Genomic DNA, 20,972 nt, shown 5'->3' with positions numbered 1-20,972 from the left:
TAGGAGGATCTGCTGGAATCTGAACTGATTTAACTAATTACTCTAAGGAACTGTAGGACACCAATAGATCAGACTGGGGGTTTATTGTTTCCTTTTCAGATAACCTTGTATAGATGTTGGGGCGAAGGATGAGTACTCTTGATTACAGTGATCATTCTTTTTTGACATAAGAAATAAATGCAAGTGAAGCACTTCCATATTTACCAGTGTAAGAATTTGCTTGAAATATGCCTGACGCTCTGATTTAGTCCTTGGATACTCTGTCAAATAACTTCAGTTGAAGTTACCACTAATTCCGTTTCATATGTTAGAGTGTGAAGCAAATACAGAGGTCTGTAGTTTCCAGAAACTTCTCTGTATTAAGTCACAGGGGCATTTTATCAAAGCCCTGAGTGTTGTGTGCTGTCTTACTCATTCCTGTTCTTCAGCACGGGGACCCTTTGGGCTCAGTACTCTGTAGTTCTAACTTCATCTTTCCTTTGGAGGTGGTTTGGTTGGGAAACAACATGATGATGTTGGGAGATAGTAACTGGGGCAAACACAAAGTTTACTTATGGTACAGGTGTTGCAGATAACTGCAGTTCCTTCCCTTGCTGAACCATTTGGGCTGCTCCTACCTGAGAACAATGTAATTACATACCTTAGATGTAAAGAAGACAAGTCTACTTTAACAACTTTTTTTTTTCCTCTTCTTTTCTCCAAAAGGCTGTTTACAGCCTATGCTGAGAACTGTGGTAGACAAATTCCAAATATAGTCTTCACAGGAGTGCAGTAGTTCACAGGTGATGCATACAGCTATGACGTAATTACCTTGGTAGATCAAAGATGAGAAGCCCGTTTGGAACCAGTGTGTTAGAGTGTAGAGCTCCAGTTAGAGAGGGGCTGGAAAGAGATCTCATTTGAGTAATAGAGATGAGTCAAATTAAACTTGGGGGTTTTATGGATTTTTGTAAGTATCCTTAGATGATTTTTTTATCATGCTTAAGAATAATCTTGGGATTGGATATAACGGGTTGAATATACTTAACATTCCTTTCCTTCTCGTTGTATGTTAGTATAACGCTTGCTTAATCTCACAACATTTTAGAAGTAGAAAATCATGTAGAAAATGCAATTGTTGAAGGTTTGCCTATGGATTCATAGTTTTGTACTTCGGAGGGTTTTTTCCATCATGACTGTTTAGTGATATAGAACAGCTCACTCGTCTTACTAACATGAGTGCACTGAGGTCACCACACCATTGCTATGCTCGTATTTATGTATTTTTTAAAAGGAGAAGAGGGGAAGGTGAACTCTTTCCTACCATACTGCTGTTACGGCCTGTTCTGAAGAAGCTTTCATTTAAGTAAGTTTTGGTCAAATTTCATTTCTGAAGTATAAGCATAGAAGAAGATTTTTGTTGCTTACTTTCCATGGGGAATGAGAAAAGTTGCTCAAGAAAGTATCGGAGCTAGATAAACCAGTTTAAAGCTTTGAGAATGCAAACACAATAGGAAGGTGAATATGAAACTGAGAAGCAAATGGATGAAGGTATAAGGTTCCACCTGAATTCTAACCTTTCTGTATATGCTTTGTAATAGGCTTCCAAAGCATGATTATATACTTTTAAAATATGGAATGTATTTGAACCTTTTGTAGTACATGTAATACTTTGCATTTTCTTTCCTGTATGTTTACATGACTCAGTTTAACATGAATTAAAAAATAAACAAAACAAAAAAAACCCCAACAACAATAAAAACAATTTCTAAGGGATTTCTTGGACAAGTAAAAAATTTGCTTTTTAACTAATAGCATTACCCAGCCAGGGTTGCCACATGGAAGTTGATCAGTTATTTCTAATGATCACAAATATAAACACCCTACGTATAATTAAGACCGAAAATTTATATATAAAATATTTAAATTTTCAATATTATTTTGTAAAACTTTAGGGACTTGAGAAGGAGTAAAGTGCCTTTGATGTATATATAAATAACCTGAATGTAGTCTGTGGCTTATTTCTTTGTATGTCCTGCGGCTGCAGTTCAGTGTAGAACGAGTGAAGTTAACTAAAAGCCAGTCGAGGTAATTTAACTCACAACAGCACAGAAGTCCGGGAAGATTAGTTTTCTCTGCTTCCCAAGTATTAGAAAACATTCATTCTTGAAATGAGAAATAATACATATTAATGAAAGTCAGCATAGTGAAATCATTTCCTTGATACATACTTGGGTATAGCGCAATAATCAACTTTAAGATTCTCTGAATTTTTAAAGAACGTTACTGTAATAGATTATACATACGATTGAGAAAGTGCTTCTATATGAACTTTTAGTCAGGACGACAGAGAAAATGGCAGTTCCTTTTATACAATCCCGATCCTTGGCGAGGAATCTTTTCCATGTATGCTTGGAAGGATGGATGCTGGTTTGAGTCCTTGTCGTGCAGAGCGCTTGATGGAAAGTACAAAACAGAAAGTGAGAGTAAAGAAGCACCAGGGGATGTTGTTATACAATGATGTTGTCTTACGGCTAAATTAGCTGTGGCCATATGTGCAATACAAATTTACCTTCATCTTTTTATTGCAAAAAAAGGTTAATAATTGTGCGGAATGTCAAGTCATGTTTTTAAAGTGCATTTTCACAAGCATTCAATCAAATTTAAAGTAGTCTTCTGTAGAGAACTCAGAGGTGTTTTTCAGCAAAGGCCATTTCTGTCACAGATTACAACTTCATTTTGTTTGATATTTGGGAAGAGATTCTTGCAAGAATTATTACTTTCAGTAAGAAATATTTTATCCTTGTTCAGCATACCTAAGAGTATCTAAATATGTCTACTGTATCAGTATGTTGCTTAAGCTCTAGATCAAAGGAATTACGGAATGTAACTGCTAGAACGTGAACATTTATATAATGTTAATGGTACTGGTTTTTCTTGCATTAATGGGCAAATTAATTGTGGAAAAAATGTTGCTTATCAAAACCTGAAAACCATTTAGGATTCAATAGTAATATTTTAAAATAAGAATGTGTCTACTTCACAATCCCCTATTCTGAGAAAGAGCCTCTAAAAGAAGTATTACATTTTAGTTCATTTAGTGGAAGCCAAATCAAAGTAATTTTCATTTATTTTTATTGTCTGACATACTTGACCAGCTGTTTCTTCTGAGCTGTACAATTAAAATATTAGGTCTATTTTCTTTTTTTTTTTCCCCCTGTTGCCCTACAGGTGAAGGAACAGCTTGGATGCATGGTACTTCTATAGGATAGACAACAGCCTGGTTTGAGAGCATGTGGGTCAGAATCAGCAATGTCAGGTAAGCTGACAGTAAGAATTGGTTGCAGAGCTCCCAACCAGAGTGAAAAAGCAGATGAAGCTTTCTTTAAACAACTTTGAGGAAGTCTGTATCACAGATGCTTGTTCTTGCGAGGGACTTGATCCCCCTGGCATCTGATGGAAAGGGAGCATGGCAGGATCCAATTAATCTGGGAGGTTTGTGGTGAATGTCAGGGGCAGCTTCTTGATACAGGTACAGGATGGGCCGTTGGGGTGATGCACAGCTCGGTCTGCTGGTCACAGACAAGGAAGAACCGGCTGGAGATTTGATAATCGATGGTAGACTTTGCTGTAGTGACCATGAAATAGTGGGGTTCAGTGTCCTGATGGGGGGAAGTAGCAGACAGAGTACAGACCATACATTTCAAGAGACCAGACTTTGAATTATTTAGGGAACTGGTAGGTGGGATCACATGAGAGACGACTCTGAAGGGTTAAGGAGCTGAGGAAAACCAGCAAGTCATTAAGGACAACCAGGAATGGACTAACCGAAGAAGATTTATCAGGAGATAAACATGGCACCCATGACAACTCCAGTGCAAAAAGGCAGTGCAAGGGAGATGGAAGGAGGTGCAGGCTACAAAGAAGGGATTTGGGAACATTGAAAGGGACATCAAGGGCAATAAGGAGGGCTGCTACTGCCACATTAGAAAAAGTCTGAACAAGGAAAATGTGTGACTTACTGAGTGGGGCAGGTGGATTAGTGGCAGCAGACACGCAGAAGACTGAGGTACCCAGTGCCACCTTTGTCTTAGTCTCCCAGGACTCTCTGATTAGTGAAAGGGTCAAAGGAGTGGAAGAACTACCAGGAGAGGGTTGAGTCAGGAGTTACTTCAGTGAACTCGACTCATATAAGTCCATGGGACCCTATGGGTGGTGTCTCAGGGTGCTGTGGGATGTGCTTGGCTGATTGTCCTTGCAAGGCTGTTGTGTATCATCCTTCATGGAGTTTGCGGGAGGCCCCCAGTCACTGGAGAAAAAGCAAGTTTAGAAGGATGGTTCAGAACTTCCCTGGTCCGTGCAAATACTTAATCTTTATAGTTCAGATAAAAATGATAAAAACATGTTGAAGATGGATAACTTCACTTGTCACTGGCATTCTATAAACATTAATACCTGTGCTGACTCTGAAGGCAGATTCTTTTGGTAAATTGAAGAAATGCAGAGGGAGGTACATAGAAGAAATCTTAAAGCTCCTTCAGTTTTCCGTCTTGCAGAGTTTCCAAATATTTAACATTATAAAGGCTCAGCAGTGCAGTTGCTACAGACCTGAGTTGGCCCGGTGACATCCTGTGCTATTTTGTTGTGGAGAACAATGAAACCGATAATGACCAAACGAAGAGTTTGGAGGAAATCAGCTCTGCAGTTGAAATGGTGTCTCAGCATGTCAGTAACGCACATATTGGTGCTGCAGCCTCACTGATGCGACAGAAGGTTTTACACAAAGACCATATGTGCATTAAAGAGATAATGTAATGACCTCTCTGCTGTGGCTTTGGCTTAAGGGGTTACTGCTCTCAGCTGCCCAACTCCATCCAAGCACTGTTCCCTAACTTCTTTTTGTTGAACTGTTCACCTGTGTGATTTCTAAACCAGAAGCTAGTCTGTAAAAAAAATCTTTACTGTAAATTTATTTTTTTAAAAACCAGAATAATTTTGAAGTGCCTGGGTGTATGGTTAAATGAAGCATCCCATTGTGGTGCAAACAGGGTGTTACTGTCCCAAAGGGGTGGAAAAGGTCAGGTAGGGCTGAGTGGCAGGTGGTAATTACATATTTCTCAGCAAAAGAGCATGCACCTCCCCATGTGTAGCCCACGTGGACCAAAATATTCTTGTCCAAATGAGTCCTTCACCGCATGTCACGTCATGTTCCTGCCAAGACTCTGCCACTGAGCAGTCTGAGACTTGTATCACCTGAGCTACAGGCCTCCCTGATACATGAAACGCTTTCCACATCTCGATGAGGTTAATGAATGTGTATTAGAATGTTAAACACTCTTCCTTAAAGTTCAAGTATTTCGCTGCATTATTTCTGTGGGGATTAAACCCTACATTAGAACTTTGAAATACTGTTTTCCTCTTGTTTTCAGATGCTGTTCTGCTCTGTACCCAGCCTACTGTCCATTATTACTCTTCCTCTGCTTCTAAACCAGCATCTTGGTTTCAAAGTCATCATTAGAAATAATTGACAATATGGAATATTAACTTCTCCTAAAAAAAAAAAAAGTTGTTGTGGCTAACTGCAGGTTGGAGTTGACACAAATAAACCCTTGAACAAACTAAATGTTCCTGGTGTGCGAGATAAAAATGCATTGGACAGAAACTGTGATGTGTGTGCAAATAAAATGCGGCTTTTACTAGTATCACTTGTTCAGATGTAGGAGATTGTTTTGTTACAGCTTTCTCTCATGTCTGACTTCCTGAGGATCTCAGAGCTAAAACAATTTTCAGAACTGGAAATTGAACAGACTTTATCTCATTTTGATTGTGCTAATCTCCATGGTGTTGGCTGCAACTGTAGGAGTGCAAAGCGTTAGAAAAGATTAGCGTGAAAATCCACGCTCTCATGTTGCAAGCTTTGGTGTGCATTTTAAATCTATACAGGAGGAATTCTGGCTCCTCTTTGAATTGTACTATACAGATTTTTATAATGAATTGTTTAATTCAGTGTGGATGCAATCATATTTAAAATGATCCTACACTCTGACGTTGCTGTTTGTGCATTATTATATTATGTCATTCATTTTTTTAGTCCCCTTATTATAAGATTCTTTTAATCTGCTCTGGGTTCAGCAACACGTTTCTTGGGTAGGCAGTACCTCTGCTGTAGCTGCAAAGAAATTTGGCTGGGAGTTGAGTTCGTCAGCCGGCTCACAGAAACACCGTCTGCGTGACTTGGTGCAGGGAGGTGCCAGCCACCTCCTAGACCGCAAACCGCGCTAGAGCTAACGAAAGGATTATAAAGCACGGTTAGGCTCTCTAGACGGCCTGGGAGCCAGGTGACGACGGCTCTATGGCTACGCTCCGCGCCTTGCTGCTTTGCCGCCTTGTCCTCGTGCGCGGTGTGCCCCACGCGGGGGTCGTGTGCCTGGGTGCTGCCCCTGCCCGGGCGGTGCAGCCTCCCGCGGGGTGCGGGGTGCACCCTGCCTGCCTTCTGCACGTCTTCCACCCCACCGGGGCTGTGCGGCCTTGCGCCTCTTGACTTGGTTCGCTATCGCTTTAAGCTCTTTTAAGAAGAGCTGTAATATCTACTGAGATACAAATAAAACGACAGATGGATGGGGAATGATAACTGTTGTGGTTTTGTGCACATGACAACTATTCCGCCGCAAAGATCTTGATTTTATGTGACACGGAGGGCAGTTTTATTGCTTTATTGCTCGCTGCGCCCCTCAACCCGTTTCTGGTGAAGTTATCCATTAGAGGGAGCTACAGAGCAATTTATTAGTAGATCGGCTTCAAGGCATGGTTTTTTAACATGGTAAATAGACATATGGAATAAAAATACATTAACCATATGTTCAGAAATGGCTCTGGACTTTTCTCCTTACTATGGCGAATTAGTTTTAGTCCTACTAGGACTGATTTCCTCACCACTGTATCCAGAGTTCTCTGTTTTAAAGCACTTGTCTATTTTCTTTGACCCCCCCTCCCTGCTGTGCGGTTATCCCATTCCCATGGCATGTGCATTATTTACAAGGATGTTTAAAATATTTATGTAATCTAAAAAAAAAAAAAATCACTCTTTTTGTTCCCTAAGTCACTACCTCTCTTACGTCGATAAGAAAAACTGCTAAGGGAATTACAGAGGAAGCCTGCCTTTCCCATGGTGGTATTGAAAAGCCACCTCATGCCAGCCTGCTGCGCAGGGGACCCGTGCTGGGGATAAACTCTGTAACTGCAAAGAGGATTTAACTACAGTCGCAGCGGCTGGTGCACACAACAGAGATGCAGCCTCTGGCTGATGAGGGGGTTTAAAATCTGACCTGTTGATCGCCAGAAGCTGAGGGGGTGAAGCAGGGCCAGCAGCATTCCCCACAAGTCCTGCTTGTACAACGTTTGCAGCTGGACCCTGCTGCTTTTGAAAAAGGCCCGGGCGCAGCTTCTCGCCCAAAGCTCACACGGGGGGGGGGTGGTGGTGAGTGACCCACGGTCATGCAGAAATGCACCAGAGGGAACCAGTGAGATGGAGAAGATGCATGTGAAAAGCCAGATTTAGACCCAGGTTAGGCTTCCCCAAGTCTGAGCTGAGAGAGGGCAGCCTCCGAGCAGGAAATCTGAAAATACGAATCCAGGCGTGGCTGGCAGCGCTGTAGGAAACCTGCCTGCCAGGTGGCGGTACTGCTGGCCTGACTTACCCTGGTTTAGGATGTTTCTGCTTCCAGCATTGACAGCGCTTTCTTGGCTATTGATGGGCAGCAAGACAGTGACTGTGCTCCGAGACACTGCCTTCGGATGCAGCCTGCTCATCTGCAGTCAAATTTCCCCTTGACATCCTCAGGAATTTTGCCTGAGTGAGTCCGTGCCCTACTTGACTTACTGAAGCAAAAGCTGTTTACAGATATAAAATAGAAACAAGCCCTGAAACTTATGTCCTTCATTATTTTATGTTGACTTGCTCTGGTCTGGGCTGGCTCCAGCATTTTTTCTCGCTGCACTCATTACTCCAGGCAGCGATGAAACTGGATAAGCCAAATAACCAACTTGGCCTTGACGTGGTTATAATGCTGTCAAAAGTAGGGGGAAACACAAATGTACTGCCCCAGCTATGGGAATCTGAAACCTTCCTGCTTCATTTACAGTAAAAAACAAGCAGAAATCCTTAATTCTCTCGCTTTCAGACTTCTCTGGTACACATCCACACTAAGGCCTTGCATCGAACACCAGGAGAAAGAAGTCAGAAGGCTTTCATAATTTGATCTTTCGAACCTGTCAATGGGAAATACTTTGAAATTTAACTTCCCAGTAAAGAAACCCAAATAAAGCTGTAGGGATGTTTTAATTATATTAAAAACTATAATAAAGTACCAAGGAAGGTCACGTCACTTGGAAGCAAATGCTACTTTTGAGTAATGATCTCCTTTTGCAAGATAAACTGACAAAATAAGTGTAATAAATGATCTTAGGCGGGACCGCTGGCATAGCCTCCGTTGTGTTTTTGAAGCATCGAGGAAGGATTCGAATACTTACGCATTTACAACAGAACTGGAATAATTTATCTACTCTGGTTTATGTCAGCACGTTTATGTCCAAATAGCCGAAGTGAAGATTCCAGTTTTGCTGACAAACACCACGGAAAATTAAACCACCGCCGCTGGCTTGCACAGCATAGCTTACATTGTTTTGCGGCAGCTGCAGGATGCATTCTTTACTCTTAATATAAACAAACAGATACATCCCAGCATAAGGGGAGCGCTCCCGGGGCGCGAGGGCAGCTGGGTGCTGCAGACCCGCACCTCCCCGGCCGGGCTGCTGCTGGGGCTGCCCGTGCTGGAGCTGCCGGAGCCTTCGGTGGCTCTTGGCCTGGGCTGTATCCTGGCCAGATTTCTTACAACTGGCTATCTTATTGTTTGGATATAAACTGGTTGCTGATGAGATGCAAGTGGGTTTGTTTAATTAAAAAAAAAAAAAAGAAAAAAGCCAGCTAATTGAGTTAAAACTATGTGGTTTATGGGAGAAAAATGCCAAAGTTAATTACGGTTACCATCTGTTTCATCAAAACACTCTTTTGCTTTGAATACTTCTATTGTCAGGGCTGTTTTTAATATCTGTCTGAAATTTATTCCAGTGAGGAGGTACTTTAAAATGACATTATGTTGTTCCCCATAAGCTCTAGCAGACAAGACAGTGGTGGTGTCTGCAGTGACCTTAGGGTGCTCTTTCTTTTAAAGGAAATATTGCGGTGGCTTTAATCACTGCAAGCTTAGCTCTGTGCACAGGAAGCTTGCATGATTTTTTCCAGGGATTTATTCAAGGAGGTCTTTGTGTATGTGTTTCTGTATGAGGCAAATTGCAGACATGAGTGGCATTCTTTTCCCCATCTCCCTCCCACCACCTGACCGGCATTTAATTTCTGCAATATAAATTATCAAAAACCCCACAAAGAATACAGCTCTCCCCACGGTACTTATGCACACATACGCATCTAAGTGCACACACCTCGCTCTTAAAAGCTACGTCATGATATATGACGTAGCTATCTTGAGAGTCTCGCAATACACTTGTATGACACAGCCTGGAGGAACTGAGTGACTGGACATAGCACGAGGTTTTACCCCATGAATTTCTTTGCAGCTCGGGACCATTTATCGCAGGCTCCGGCTGTACTGCCGGGCTGCCTGCATTCACTTGGGGGTGCTAGCGCAAACACCAATTCCTGCCTAGTTTCCAGGAGGGTTGTGGGGTATTTGAAAATAATGTTTTGTATTGCTATCAGTAAATAGAAGAGGTCAGACTAGAGCTTGGTGATAGAAGCAAGGTGGCTGTGAAGCTGGCAGCAGGAAAACAAAAACCAGTGACTTCTTTTAGCAGCCCGTCTGTCGTCTTATATGCACATTCTCCGAAACATGCATTTGGCTGAAAAATGAAAAGGTATCACTGACTGAATGTTTGTAATTTCCAAGACTCAAAGGAACGTATGAAATCATGTGTACTGAATCATATGAATTCAAGGAAAATTCAATTGAGATTTAATCTGCTTCTGGAAGGAAAAATTCTTCATTCTGCCTGCTTCAAAGAGAAACAAAAACATCCTTTATTATTCTTAGTAAGAAGACCATACTGCTACCAGTCAACATAGTGAAATGACAACTCCTTGAAAATCTTGCTGCTCTTACATCTTGGAAAAATGCTAATCGAATGGGAGTGATAAAGAATTAGGCAATAAGATTAGAAAGAGAGATTGTTCCTGAATCAGTCCATTAGGATTAACCAGGCTTTGTTCCATGGCAACCTAGCTAAGAATAATCATGACTGCAAATAGTGCTGTTCCAGTTTCTTGGGTGGAGCACACAGTGAAATCGCTGGTCTCCACATGCAATTGTTAATGTGTTTGGCCGTTCTTAAATGTCACTGTGGCCTCACTTCAGCCATTCAGTTAGCGGTTGTTTTTGCCATCGTATGTGATGCATAAGGAGTTTAAAACCCTGCAGGCCATCTGAGTTCATAAGGTCTTTGTACTTTCCGATTATTTTTGGTGGGACGTGATTTCTGATGTTAGCAGTTGAGGTTGACAGTATTGTCTCTGCCACCTGCCCTGAGTCACCCGTGGCATACAAGGCGTGAACGGAGTATGTGAGAGATAGGGCCTGGAGCGGTCAGACTGGAAAATCGGTGGGTCCTCACAATACAACCGGTTCTCAGGAATGTGGATCTCTATGGAGGAGAAGTTCAAACCACCTTCTCTGTTCATTCATGCTGCAGTACACACATACCCAGGTCCTGTTCTGGGTGCAGCTGAGCTGTGCCCAAGGAGAAGAAGCATTGCCAGTGAGCAATTTGATGACATTGATTTTGTCAAGGAAGAATCTTGACAATCTTTTAAGAATCATAAATCTTGCATTTATTTATATTACTTGTTTTTATCATTCTACTGTGCCCTCCCCCTCCCTCACATTGCAATATATTTTTATTTTAAATGCATCTGACTGTATAATCTGTGCTTGGAAACTATGGTGCTTTCTCAATTCACCAATCTAAGTTAGCATGAATCATTTTACATATTTGATTATGGTGGCATAGTCATTTAAACAATGATGATGAGCATGAATTTAACCACTTCACTGCAGGGAACACCAAACTTATACAGGGTAGGAAAAAAACCCCCACCCATATTTACTGACTTACGGTTTAATGTGTATTTCCAAACGGTCACTTACTTCTCCTAAAACCAGCCAAGGCTCTAGAAGAAGCTGTGCGGGGACACCACTGCTCTTCACAGGTGCTTCTCTTTGAGGGTAGATCTATGCATTTGGGGCACTTCCTTGCCTCTCTTCCCCAGATCCTTGCCAGAGCTGTTAATCCAACAGGCCCAGCTCTTCTGGGCACCCATCAGCCTCTGTCTTCAGGGACTCTGGCTGATGCTGAGAGGAGGTGCCATTTTGTTTAGCTTTAGCTGTCTGGCCTGAGCCTGTTGTCCAGGTTCCTCCATCAGTCAGTGGAGAGTGGCGAGTACCACCAGGAGATGGCTCGGGTGCTCTTGGGGCAGGCGTTGGGGATGGGGGGCTGCCTCCTCCCTGAAACTCTGCCCTCCCTCCCCCAGCTGCCAAGGGGACACCATCCCCTGTTGGCATCCCCAATCCCCAGCCAAGACCCGACCCAAATGTGTGAGGAAGGAGGGGAGATGATTGCCAGCCTCAGTGATCCAAACATGGATTCATTGAAATAAAGTGTTGTTTATTCATCCGAAGGGACGTGGAGTGCAGAAGAGGGGATGAATGGAGCGAAGCCCATGTATACATTTCCCCATTAACTCTAGGATCTCCTATGAAGCTTTGGCAAGATACTTTTGGTTCGGTTGCTCTCATTCTTGAGTTCAGAGAATCACCTTTATTATAGGTGTTTCTCTCACAGAGTCAACACCAGGTGGTGTTGACAATTCCCCTTACACACACACACACCCCCCTACCCCCACCCCCCACCACCACCTGGCTTCTTTGGCAGGCCAGCACCTTTCAGGTTTCAGTATCTTCTTTTGTCCCAGCTCCAGATCTGGGTTCTCACCGGCCGGGCATTCCTTCCCCTGGGCATTCCCCACCTCACAGCATCCCTGCTGTTTCACAATGGACTTGTGGTGGTAGCTGAACTCCACCTTGCCTTGCCATCATTGCCTTTCCCATTTTTTTTCCCCTCCAATAACTTGCCTCTGATTTAACACCTTGCAGCCAGGCTGGATAATGACAAACTGATAAAAATTACAGCATCTTTACGACATAGTATTCATACCAGCCACATTTACCACATGGCACTCAAACTCTTCAAACATACAGTTTCATTGAAAGTAATTCTGGACCCTGTTTACTTTTGAAATAGCCGGAAGAAATGAACATATGATGTGTGCTTGTGGTTGTGTACAGCCCTGTGTGCCTTTGGGAATGCAGAGACTCTACCTTTGAAGGCTATGGCCATGTAGAAAACATCTGTAAATTTTGTGGAGACACGACAAATAGTCCTTCTGGGGTGTGTCATTTGGAAACTCGTATGCAAGTCTGCAGAAAACCCATCTCACTGATTGCAGTCTTCAGGCTATAGAGGATTATTCACGCAAAGCAGACCTGCCGCACGCACACGCAACGCGTCAGGCTCAGGCATAGGTTACAATAAAGGGCCCGTCTCACCTGAGACTTTCCACGGGCAGTGTAGTTAGGTGTAAGAGTGGTATGTGTGTGGTCGTGATACTGAAGTTCCTGTTTGCCATCAGATTGTCTTTGTCCTGCTAGAAGTGTTGTTATGTGGCATACTTTTGCCGTGAGGGTGAGCGTACGTTGCTTACCAGCTGTGTTTTGATTCCACTGCCTGCCCCTGCACTGTGTATACACCTCTCAGGACGTCTGCTGAATCAGCCAGTTGAGGCTGAAATACTTTTTGAGATACTGATTTAGGAAATATTCATGCAGGAACAATGAAGGAGACCATGCAGCCTCTCTGGTGTCCTTTGGCTGGAAGCTAAAATGCAGTTTGTGAGCGGGAGAGAAGAGCAGATGCTCTGCAGGCCAGCGCTGGTGCACGGGGCCGTGCTCCAGGGACGGCCGCAAGCCACGGGCACAGCGTGGGTAGCTCACACTCACAGCACCCAGTAAAGCTGTGGCGTGAGTGACAAAATACCCTCCCTGTCCACCGGCTGCTGAACACCCACCCTGAGCAGGAGCTAGGACTGTCCTTGTGCCGCTTACCAACAGCAGTTGTTGTTCTTCAATAATTTTTTTTTGTTATTTTCTAGACAAAAATAACACCCTTCCCTTCCCTAAATTACAAGAATTTATTCAATACTTCGTGCTCTTTTGCCAAGCTCATAAAGAACACCTCCTTTTTAATACTTAGCAGGAGAGCGCTGATACTTTTTCCAGAACTGATTTAATCTGTATACACTGAAGTTTGATATCCTGCAGATGTTTGGTGAAATTCTAATAAACCAGCCAGAGTGACCCACCATGGGAATTTTATCATAATCCTCTTGAGGAAAAAAATGTTCATCCCAAGGGATGTGTCATAGGTCAAACAAAAACTGTCATACCTCCTCCTTGTTTCGAAAACACCCATCGTCTTCACTTTTATTTACAACAAATACATAAAAGCTTTTTGCCAGCAATTTGTCTTTTTATTTATGTACTGGTACGGTAACTAATTATTACAAGTTCCACAGACTGCTAATCTTGCCATAATGGTATTTCTAGTATGACAACTTTCATCTGCTGACTGAACAAGAAGAGTCTTGCCTTTTCTCAGCACGGCTCTGAGTCAAAACCAAGTCACTGGGATTTGAGGATCTTAGGGCTCGCCTGTACACAGTTTTTGCAGCAGTGCAATTAGACAAGTTGAAGTCAAAGCAGGGCAGCCTCCAAACATGGGTGAAACCGCGTTCTTGTTAGAGTGCTTATATCAGCACAGCTCATCTGAATAAAGTTGGTGTAACAAGCAGTCCACGCTGGAATAGCTGCACTGGAGTACACGGACCAGCTGTCCTGGTCTGGCTGAGGCAGTCCCACAATGCCCACCGCTGCACCAGTGTTCCCAGGATGTTTTTTCTGACAATAGATGTGTGAGAATTTAGAAAGAGCTCATGGGACAAGGAAGTGGACATCACGCTGTTCACCAAGAACGTGAGATTTTTACCTCTGCCTCCTCTTGGATCTGGGAATTAGAGGCATGGACTCTGAGCCTACAACTGGTTGTAGGGAACAACAGAACATAGGGAACATCCCCTTTTCATGTCACCTCACACCAGATAACTAGGTGCCAGAACCACTCTCTTTGCCACACACCCCAGAGCAGCAAATGTGTTTCTGACACATCGTGCGGAAACCTCACCACAGGCCCAGGCTCAGGGCAGTTACTCTCTACCACATGCTCTACTGTGTATGACGCATCTCCTGTATCACGGGGGTTTTGTTTGTTCCTTTTTTCTTTTCTTTTTTTTTTTTTTTTTAAAAAAAAGCCTGGTCACCATGTGCTGATGGTGTAGGTACACAATGTGTTTGCTTTGGCAATGAAAGCAGCTGAAGAATTTCCCACTTCATCCCCCAGACCAGCTGTGCACCCTGTCCCTCTAGGTTGTGCTGATGCAACTGTTCGCGCACGGGTAGCATAAGCCAGGTCAGAGAAATAACGTATGTTAAAAAGTAACTTTCAACAAAACAACCCAACTACAATTGCAAGGGGAACACTGACTTGTGATTAGGACAGGAATGCACTGCAGATGGCAAGCAATTTTTTCATATGTCATTACAAAAGTAGTTCATACAAGACTTTGGAAAAGTGTTAGGGGCAAGGGGGTTAAAGCCATAAAAATGTGAAAACCAAGTGTTGAAATAGATAGAGAAAACAACTAAGTTGACACTTGGAATTACACAAATGTGTTGTCATTCACTGTGAATATCAAGCATACTTCTTCAATCTGTCTAATCTAATATAAACAGAGAGCAGTATGTATGTCTAAAAAAACCCCTCTACTAAAACATTGCAGATACCCATCTTGCCCTGAGGACATGATAAGGGAAGAGAGCAAACCAGGTATGACAGCTCCTAGAGGCATCATTTCATGCGTGGTTAGAAGGCAGTAGCGTTCCACTCTAATGACAGTGGTAAAAACATATGGGGAAAGAAGAGGAGAGGAGAGGAGAGGAGAGGAGAGGAGAGGAGAGGAGAGGAGAGGAGAGGAGAGGAGAGGAGAGGAGAGGAGAGGAGAGGAGAGGAGAGGAGAGGAGGCGGTAGGTCTCAGTTAACAGTTAAAGCACATCAACACTGAAAGTTATTTTCTCAAAGTGTTTTCTCTTTTTTTTTTTTTTTCCCATTCAAAATAGAGGCCATATTTTCAGCATGAAAAAATACGAGGTAGCATTAAAGCTTCATTTTGGATGCTAAATTTACTGGAATAAATGTGAATGCTTTTATTGCCACTGACATATTTAAAAGCAAGTCTTCCTTCAACCTGTTTTCCTGTCTCATAGCAAGCTGTTACGGTTAAAAAAAATCCCACCTCTTTCCAAACATACACAGCATTAAGCCAAAAGACTCCCTGTATGAAGTCTTGTTTGAAGGAGTAACTTTGACTCAAATTGAAACTCTTTCAGGGAACTCCTAGAGCTTGTGTTTCATGGGATTTTGGACTAACTGATAACAGATTTTTTTCCTTGACTGATAATCGATGAACCCACATGGGTTTTGTTCCACTACTCTAAAGTGCTATTGGCAAGAAAATTGAGGCATTGAGGTTTGATGTGACTCGCAGTGAGGCTAGGAACCAAGCTGTCATCTGCTTTTAATGGTGACTCTCCAGGCCCTGGTTTGCTCACAGACAATCTCACTCAAGGAAAGAGGAAAGAGAACTTCAGGTTCTGCAGCTGCAAAATCTTCCTCCTGTGACTAGAAACAACACTGGCTGCTCTCTGACCCTTCAGTGTCTTTTCACTTTGATGTTAAATTAAGCTAACAGATACATAAAAAAGCTTCTTCCATATTTTAAGTGCTGTTTGGATGTAGTCTATGCAATAACAGCTTCTAAAATGGCTTTGCTCTAAACAGGAGAGGATTTAACATGCATTTTTATCTCATACTAAGAAAAGATTTCAGAGTAGGATTAGCCAAGGAGACAGTGTTTGCATTTGAATTGCTTTTCTGCCTTGAGTTTAAATCCTGGTTTAAAAACACTGACTTTCCAAAAAACTTTTTGGTGTCATTTTCCCTGTCAGTGCTGGAAATCCCACAAAATCACCAGTGATCGTATTTCATAGGTTTGGGGATGAAATCTTGAAGGAGTTCCTGGGAGATTTTGGCTATGCATAGAAAGAAATTGGAAAACTGTACCTTCTTTCTTTGGCTTTGATGCGGGATGACTCCTGCCTCAGTGATACAACCTTTGCTCCTGCCCATCGTGCTCCGACAGGAACACCTGCACCGAGTCCAGCTGTTTCCTTCCCTTCCTGCTCTTCCCCCTTGCTGCCTCTTCCACCTGCGGAGCTGGGCTTTTAGTACCTAGCCTGCTCTCCTCTCAAAATGTGCTTCAATCTGTCATGGCAACTTTTGTCTGTGGCCTGGAGGGAAATATTTAAAAACCTAACAAACAACAGATTTCAACTGTTGACCTCAGCAGTTCTTAGGAACTACATCATTTCCCTGATACTTGCAATCCAGTAACTGGAGAGGACGCAAGCTGGCTGGCTTTTGACCAGGGAGCAAGTTCCTCTGCACATCCCTGCAATCATTCCAGTCCATTGCCACAAGCACCGTGGGCAGTTTCAAAAAGCAAAGACATGTTAAACATGCTTTCAGTCTTTGCAATCTTATACAAAAGAGAAGCAAACAGCCTATCACTGCTTTGGGGAGTTAAGTTGCAGTACTGGGAGAGGAATGAGGCTGGCAGTATTCATTTCTGCACAGGCACTGTTGAAAAGAGTGGGAAAGTGTTGATTTTTCCTGAGCTTCAGACCAAGCCCCTATTCCTGAGAAGGTTCCATGCTTCCCCCTGCCAAGCAGGCTGGCACTTAGTCACTGGGGCTGATGGCCACAGAGAATGAAATTTCAGGTAGGATGAAATACCAGCTTACCCAGGGGGAGACACGGGCTCTCCTGGCCATGTGAATGATCTGTATTCTTGTGGATCCTGTCCTCTTCTTCTTGTGCATTTACTCACACAACAAACTTGCTGGAATTAAAGGTCATTAATAAACCAGAAAGCTTTCTCATTGATTGGGTATTAAAAAAATGAGGCACAACTGTGTCAACAAAAATGTATTGTATGTCATCAGAATACAGTGGGGCAACATTTATTAGGGGGGTAATTTGAACTACATGTATGTTGACAACTTTATTTTCAAATACAACTCCCTGGCAGATTTTAGATGGATCTTTATTTAAAGTGCCTGGTTCTCTTTTAACCAGCACTCCCAAGCATCACCACTGGAATGGCAGCTCCTGCTGCAGAGAAGGCAGAAACAGGTAAGGGCTCACACCAGAGCAGTGCTGTAAATGCGGTTGACACTCCCTAAGGCCATAACCTAAAACTACCAAAGCCAATGGTACTTGGGCCCTTTGAAAAGTTTATCACAACTTCCCAGTCCAATATTTTGGATATTGGGTCAAAATCTGAGTGAGTTCCCTTGGATTTTTTTTTTTTTTCCTTTCTGAGTGGCAGATATACTAGTCTAGCTGTGCAGGGTAACATGCCAGGGATCAAACTTGCCTGTCTCTGACCAGGATAGTTTGGTGAAGGAGGAAAATCAGAGTTGAATGGCAAGTGTGTTTCTCACATAACACTTTTTTCTGCAGGACTTCCTTTCAGTGCAAGTAGATAGCAGACAACCCCTGCATGGGTAACACTGTCAGCTATGCAATAATTTGTTTTTTTCCTTATAGGGTATCAAGCTCTGTTTGCTGAACATCCCTAAAGTCTTGTTCAGAGGAGAAAATTATTTTCTTATAAGACTTTCTACGTGACTTATATCAACAACCATCAGATGGCTTATGCAAGCTATGAGGGTGGTATCATCTCCACAGGATCTAAGACCTGTGTCAGAAGTGTCCGTGTTGTGTGTGTTAATTATTTTGGATGTCCTACTTGAGATGTTACGGACCCAGCATTTGGGAGCATTTGGCATTATTTGGCACTTTCTCCAAACCAAAGCCAGTAACCCAAGGTAAGCCTGGTAGGAAGGGTTCTTTCTCAAATTCTTTCTGGGACTGAAAACACAAGAGAAAGGTGTCCTAGTCTCAGTTCCTCTACCTGTACCCAGGATGGTCAAGAGAGTGAAGGAACTGCAGTTAGAGAGAAGGGCCTACACAGCTCTAAGCTGGACCACGTTTCTAGAAAATAAAGGTAAAAGTTGCTAGCATGTCTTTGCTGAGCTGCATATGCAACATATAGTTTTTCAGTCATTTGTAACCTTGAAATAGGTAAAAGCACATTTCATGCCAAACTGCAATTCCTTCCTCCTAAGGATGGTGACATTGCAACCTTTACATATTTTTTAATGTGAAAAACAACACTTTGTCCCTTGGTGTTATTCTGTAGTGCCTGATCTCCCACAGCTGACATGAAAAGAAACACCCTTCCCCTCTGCCCAAAGCCCCTGATTAAATCAAACTGAAGTCAGAAAATGGAAAATTTCAGACCATCTGTTCAAAGTTATAAACAATTGAAACCAAGGTATTTTTCTGGCCAGAGCTATCAACCATATCTACAATAATTAGGTTTAGTTATGTTTCCTTAAACTGTGTTCCTTTTTTTTTCCCCATACAAATACATTTGTAATCTAGAGCTCCAAATGCACTGGAAAAGGCAAAACAAACACACACAAAAATCCCCTTCCTGCAAAGATGATCAGGGAGAAAATACTCTTCCAGAGTTAGAAACAAGGGTACTGCTCACAGTGAAGGCAAGCCAGAGCTGCATATGCTTACAAAAACGGCTTACACTCAGATGGCATGTGGGTTTGTTGCCACCCTTGGCAGGAAATTACTTTCATCCTCCATCCATAGTTCTTTGACATGAGTATCCGTGGCTTTGTTATAGTCTCAGAGGAGTTAACAGCACAGAGCGTCCAAACCCTCATAAAGGAAAAAAAAAAAAAAAGGTTGGATTTTTTTAATCTTTTGCATTTTTTACATTTTTTACATATTTGTGGCTATTGCTGCCTAACAGGTGACCTGCAGGGGAGTATGTACTTTTAAATGCTTCTGTGGCTATCAGCTCAGCAGCTTCACCCTAGCAGTCAGCAAACCTCAAAACCCATTTCCATTTGAGACAGCCTGCCAGGGTGAGGATGATTCCTTGATTAACCACATCCTCAGTGTATCACCATTAGATAACACAGGGAAATGTGTTCACAGCTTGCTGCTTCATCAGGCTGCTGTAGTGATTCATTCCACATCGACTAGCACTGGGAGAGCAGAAAAGCCCAGGCTGACAGCAGAGATACGGAGAGTACCATTCCCATATGAGACTTTTTCACCTGGTGTTTCTCCAACCATTTTTCCACAGATAAAGGTTTGCCCTGTGCTGCCCCAAGAAGCCTGCTCTCCGTTTACCTCCCCAGAGTAGGAGATGTTTGTAGTTGGGTCAGCCGCTCAAGCATGTGTGTCAAAATGTGTGTTTCTCAAACTCGGTGGTAGCTGGGAGCTGCCACCTCACGGGGGGGTTAGTTGGATGCCAGTGTCTCTCTGGAGCAGTAATACCCGGTTCCCACCAAATCCCGCTCCTGGAGACAGGAGAGCTCTTGATGAATTTCTTGCCGTCATAGGACTATTTGACTAAAATAAGAGAAACCGGGGCATGGTGCCCCGCTCTGAGCACTGCACATGCCACAATGACTAATTGTTCTTTTTGGGATCCCCTGTCCAACTGTGGCCATCTGAACACTAGCTGCGTCCTCCCAGCCCAGTGTCTGGACTCCTTCTGTGGTCAGGGAACAACAGCCACATGTAGGCATCTCCAGAAGACATTTCATCTGTCTTGTTTCAGACACCCACCTCTGTACAGGAAGCCTAAGCAACCATTTTTGGATCAGCTTATCGAGCTCTTAGAAAGCTGTACTTCAGCAAGACACATCCACCCCTCTATATTCAGAAATAAATCTTGTATTTCTCTGAAGACGTGAGAGGAGATTTATGTTTTGAAGCATCTCTGCATTTTAATTTGATTCCACCACCACCACCACCCCAGCATCATTTCCTGTCACCCACGTGTAACCTGTCCATGCTTATAGTATGATGATTGATGAAAGACTCTGTGTGTGTGTGCATGTGTTAACAAATGTGATGGGTGCATGAATTACCGGCAGTACAGCCTGGCGTTCTGAGTTATTTCAGGGACTCAGAGTTATTTTTGCAGGATGCACCATTTTTCTATGACATGTCTGAAACACTGTTCCTTGCCACTGCAATACATCGTTAGCTTTTCTTCCACAGAATAGCCTCTTCTAGGTGGTTTCACTGGGCCTGCCTTTCTCTGCAAGCACATTCCCTAAAGAGGCAAAGCACTACTCAAACGTGTCATGTACCTGACAACTCCTCTTCCAGGAGGTATGCCAATCTTAAGGATTAGACTCAGTGTGTGGAAAAGTGCTGGGAGTTTCCCTCAGGAAGAAAAAGCCTGTTTTGTTCAGCCAGTGAGGATTAGCATCCATTCCAGCAAGAAATATAGTTTTATGGTTTAGGCCCAGTAGCAGCATGCCAGTTAAGTCCATATTGAAACACAGCTCAACTGTTCTTTGTCACTAGTTCAGGGCCAGATGGCAAGGCCTTACACTGACCTGCATCAAGGGAAATACTGTGCTTTGATCTTCAGTACTGGCTAGCCCAGGCTCCTGCCAAGCTCCTCACCCCCCAGCCTCTTTATCTACCACAGAGCAGGCTGATCATTTGTGCATTTGAATTCTCAATCCTGCTTTGTCCGTCTTTATTCACTCTGCTGAAAGGCTCCCTTTCCCTCCAAAGGGTGTCTT

At 43.0% G+C, this 20,972-nt stretch overlaps 1 protein-coding gene and 1 long non-coding RNA gene across 3 annotated transcripts in view; one reads left to right on the top strand and one right to left on the bottom strand.

The window, feature by feature from the left end:
- The first annotated feature begins 1,011 nt into the window (after positions 1-1,011).
- Positions 1,012-6,100, top strand: LOC142599386 (uncharacterized). 2 transcript variants are annotated; one of them, XR_012832936.1, is made up of 4 exons: positions 1,013-1,349; positions 2,322-2,445; positions 3,211-3,298; positions 4,536-6,100. It is a non-coding gene; the product is annotated as an uncharacterized LOC142599386 (long non-coding RNA). The 2 variants fall into 2 exon arrangements; XR_012832935.1 differs by having other exon boundaries at positions 1,012-1,349; positions 3,211-6,100.
- Positions 1,498-20,972, bottom strand: part of SH3RF3 (SH3 domain containing ring finger 3) — a 362,642-nt gene continuing 343,167 nt past the window's right edge. Inside the window, exon 10 of the transcript XR_012832907.1 lies at positions 1,498-1,509. The gene's annotated coding sequence lies outside the window, so the exon portion shown is untranslated. The remainder of the gene's footprint in view (positions 1,510-20,972) is intronic.

This window comes from Balearica regulorum, chromosome 1, assembly GCF_011004875.1.
Source record: "Balearica regulorum gibbericeps isolate bBalReg1 chromosome 1, bBalReg1.pri, whole genome shotgun sequence".
Taxonomy (NCBI): Eukaryota; Metazoa; Chordata; class Aves; order Gruiformes; family Gruidae; genus Balearica; species Balearica regulorum.
The sequence above is the reverse complement of the archived record's forward strand: the minus strand, read 5'-3'. Positions and strand labels throughout refer to the sequence as shown.